This window comes from Meleagris gallopavo, chromosome 17 (genome assembly GCF_000146605.3).
Source record: "Meleagris gallopavo isolate NT-WF06-2002-E0010 breed Aviagen turkey brand Nicholas breeding stock chromosome 17, Turkey_5.1, whole genome shotgun sequence".
Taxonomy (NCBI): Eukaryota; Metazoa; Chordata; class Aves; order Galliformes; family Phasianidae; genus Meleagris; species Meleagris gallopavo.
Genome location: NC_015027.2, coordinates 6,872,148 through 6,876,434, shown reverse-complemented (window position 1 = coordinate 6,876,434; position 4,287 = coordinate 6,872,148). Strand labels below are relative to the sequence as shown.

The 4,287-nt window shown below is 49.6% G+C and overlaps 1 long non-coding RNA gene across 1 annotated transcript; it reads right to left on the bottom strand.

The window, feature by feature from the left end:
- Positions 1-2,652: 2,652 nt before the first annotated feature.
- On the bottom strand, positions 2,653-3,644 carry LOC109370283. The gene is made up of 2 exons (XR_002120294.1): positions 3,610-3,644; positions 2,653-3,212 (listed from the first exon to the last, which is right to left on the bottom strand). It is a non-coding gene; the product is annotated as an uncharacterized LOC109370283 (long non-coding RNA).
- Positions 3,645-4,287: the final 643 nt, after the last annotated feature.

Below are 4,287 nucleotides of genomic sequence, written 5' to 3'. Positions count from 1 at the left end.
AAAACGGAGTTCAGCCCATGGGGACCTGGTCTGGACAAGCTGGAAGCCATGAATCAGTGCTGAGGCTCAGAGCTGCTCATGGAGGCTTCCAGAGAAGATTCTGTCTCTGGTTTTAGAAATGGTTAAAAATGAACTTCGTGTTAGTATAAAAACATAGATATGAGCACCATATTTTTGTATATAGAATGCACGTAATACATATATGTGGGATCTGCATCCAGATTTCCAGGGAACAGCTGCATGGTGGATGGGGACAGGGATGGGGATGGAGGTGGGGATGGGGATGGAGATGGGGAATGGGAATGGGGATGAAGACATGGATGAGATGGGAACAAGGATAGGAACCTGTCACCACCAGGCTCCCAGAGCCCAGCACATAGCAGCAGGTCTCCAGTCTGTGTCTGTTTCTGTGGGTACAACAGCAGCACACAGGGAAGCAAAGCACACCAGCAGGCCCTCTCCTTGGCAGACAGGATGGCTGCCCGCCAGTAGCATTTAATGCCATTACACCACAGATACAAGCATTAAAGTTGGCTTTTATGGATCATAAAATCTATTATTACTGCTTGCTGCAGCCACCAAGCCCAGCTGTGTGGGTGCACAGTCCCTTCCTGCCCCATCCCATTTTTAGAGACTCTGCCCAGGAGTCCTATGGATGGGAGCCACTACAGTGGAGACACTGCACAGAGGGGTGACAGGAGGGTGTCATCAAACACCTCAGAGTGTTTGATGAAAATGCATTTTGCAGAGATGTTTGGTGGGATCTGGGAGCTGTGAGGGAACCTTTGTTGGAAGCACGTGCTGTGCTTGGTGCAAATTGAAATTGAAAACTCTCCAAACACAAAATAATTAATGAGAAGATTTGCATGAAGGTCTTAGGGTTGTTTTTTTTTTTATTGCAAATCTTAAATTTAGGCGCAGCTATTACCTGCCAGGGCTCCTTTAAAGAGGAATTAGTAGTAGCTGCTGTAATTGCACACAAGAAGGAGTATCCTTCTGTGAAAGATAAGCTTATAATAAGCTGTCATTGCTGGATAGCTTTAGAGCATTAACACGTACGTTAATAGACGTGTAATTGGGTGTCCCTATCCAGGGATGGCTCTTTGTCACTGCTCCCAGTGTCCAGCAAAGGGGAACCTGTGAAGCTGTTGCCTCATGGAGGGGCTGTGCCGCGCTGTGCCGTGCTCACTGGATAGGATAATCTATGGATGGGATGCACAGCAGATGGATTATTCAATGGATGGAATGCTCCAAGGATGGGATACTCACTGGATGGGAAGCTCACTGGGTGGGATGCTCCACGAATGGGAAGCTCACTGGATGGGAAGCTCACTGTTCGAGGTTCTTGCTCTGTGCCTTGCTCACTGAATGGACTCACTACATTTTCCAGGCCTCACTCCCACCTCTACCCCAGGCTCCTCTCCACAAGCGTAGCTGAGAGGCTCTCAATTATATTAACAACAGTTTTCATTGAAATTAAAAATATAATTCATGAAAGCCCTTCTGCTCATGTTGGGCTCGGCAAACACTTGGTGTTTCCTCCCCCTCCTTTTTAATAAAACCTAAACTGCGAAGCTAAAATACTTGACAGAGTCCTTTAAATATGTGCAAATATATATTTGCACTCTTTTTTTCTTTCCTCCTGGAGGCTCTTCCATTAGGTAATATTTGTTGCCAACATTAATTTCATTAGATTTGCATGGCATTTTAATAGGAGCCCCGGTGTTTTTTTTGCATATATTAGCATGCAGAAGGAAGTGAAGATCGACAAATTATAGCAAAGTAAAAATCGGTTTTAACAGCAGCAAAGGGAATTTCTCAGAAGCACGTGTGAGATCCCAGCCCCAGTGCTGAGGAGATGGAGCCAATGGACCCAACATGGCCATGGCCCACTGCTGAATTAGGCAGACATGGAATAGCAGAGTCGTTAAAGTCGGAAGAGATCTCTGAGACCTCCAAGCCCAACCCACCCCCACAATGCCCACTAACCACATCCCTCAGTGCCACATCCCCATGATCCTTGAGCATCTCCAGGAACAGTGACTCCACTGCTTCCTATCAGAAGTTTAAAATGGGATCTGGGATGCGACATGCGCTTAATGAAGACATTTCCAACCTGATTGCCATGCGTACACATGGGGTCTGATTGCAGCCCGAAACCCAAGTAGAAGAGCTCACAAATTAAAGATGTGTTGATTATGCAAACTTGATCTCGTGTTTATTTCTCATAAATAAGGCATGAGCGCAGTTCAGCTCTCCCATGCACGCTTTGACGGTGATATTTATTGTATGCAAATGGGAGGAGAAGCAATCAGCTGTTATCAGACAGCACCTACGATCAGCCTGGAAATAATAACAACTGGGGAAACACTTTCACATCGATGGGGACGGAGATGATATGGTCATCATCTGGAATTTACGGCCCCACTGGCGGATGTGATCCCCTTACAGCCATCCCAGGGATACATGGAGGATTTGGGGCATTTTGCTGGAGGCTGTGTTGGATTCTGCAACCCCAGCTCCCCCAGCACGATGATAGATAACGCTTTGAGGTGCAGGAACAGCAGAACTGTGTGGTCCTGCCCGCCGGTGCCACTTTGGGGATAGGTTTGGGAAGGAACCTGTTATGATGATAAATGCACTGAGGATGTGTTTTTTTCCTCCCCTTCCACATCATTTTATAGGAAATACAAGTTGGAAACGAAATTGAAATGAAAATGAATAAATATTTCATAGAATACAATTACCGTGGCTCAGGACCAAGACAACTGCAGCAGATCCTGCTGCACAGAGTGCCTTAGCAATTCAGCAGTCCCCGATTGCTCTCTCGCCTTCTAATCCAATTTTTGCCAGCACAAATAACCCCATCACCTCAGGAGGTGCCAGGGTGAGACCAAGGCATCACCACAGGGCTGGAACTCGTGGTGCTGCCGCGCCAGGCTGGCTGCAGTGCAATATGAAGGAAAATCGAGTCAAATCCAATTCTGCACCATAAAAACAAGAAGGGGATACAAAACAGCAGAGGAACAATGAGAAAGATCACAAATTCAATAAAAGGTCCTGGCGCAGCAGGTCCCTGAGTCCCGCAGCTCGCAGTCTCCATATTGATTTCCCATCCGCTCTCCCCGTGTCGCTGCTCCGGCAGACGGTGACAAACGTCCCCGCCGGGCCACTGGGCCAGTGGGATGTGGCCATTCACAGCCATTGCCTGTCTGCTGGGAAGAAAAAGCACTTTTTGCAGAGCACGGCAGGGAGTGGAGGATTTATGGGAAGCAATTTGGTGGAGAGAGTTTATTTGGTTTGTTTGCTTTTCTGGCCGGGGCTGCTCAGAACCCTGGGGCCGTGATGGCATTGGGAGCAGCAGGAGCAGAGCTGAGAGTGGGGTGGCATGTGCCAACGGGTGACACAAGCAAGGGATTGACAAGATCCAGGGTGTGGCATGAGCCAGCATGTGACATCAGCTGGTAGGTGACAAGACCCAATGGGTGTGTAACATGATGGAAAGCACAGCAACAGCAGCAGAGCAGTGAGGTCCTAGGCTGCAGCAAGTGAGAATTTGCTCAAATGTAACAGCCATAGGCACAGAAATAAAGGGAAGAACTTGCTTACCTTCAGAAGAGCACAGGTACACAGAGATCTCCAGCAAGACCCCCTTACCTCCACTGCCAACCCTTAAATGAGATCTGGGAAGGGGTGGATCCTGGCTCCATCCCTTCTGATCACTCAGGTGCACTGCATACACCTGAGCTTCCCTGGGTTGGCCCTGCCTTCCCACCAGGTGCTCAATCACCGATTCAAGCCGTAACTCAGCATTTCTGCTGCAGGGTGGCACAAACCAATAGGTGACTTGAGTCAGTGGATGACATAAGTCAATGGGTGCCAGGGGGTGGCATGAGCTGGTTGGTGGCACGAGCTGATGGGTGACAAGAGCCACTGAATGACATGAGCCAGAGGGCGGCAGAAGCCAGAAAGTCACACGAGCAAACGGGTAACTTGACCCGTGCTGTCCCCCGGCGCAGCCGCCCTTCTCGCACGCTCGCCCATCACCAGCTCCCAGCGCCCACCTGCAGCCTTCAGACTTGAAGCTGGAACACGTGAGAGCAGCAGACACCCTTCCCACACTGCGCCAGGCCCGCTCTGTTTGCTGTCAGGTGCTTACAGGCGGGCTCAGGATCCGACGGCGCTTTGATGCTCGCGGCAGGCGCAGCGCTGATGGCGAGCGCGCGGGGCCGGCTCAGCCTTTGAACACGCATTACAGGGAAAACTCAACAAAATGGCACATCCGCA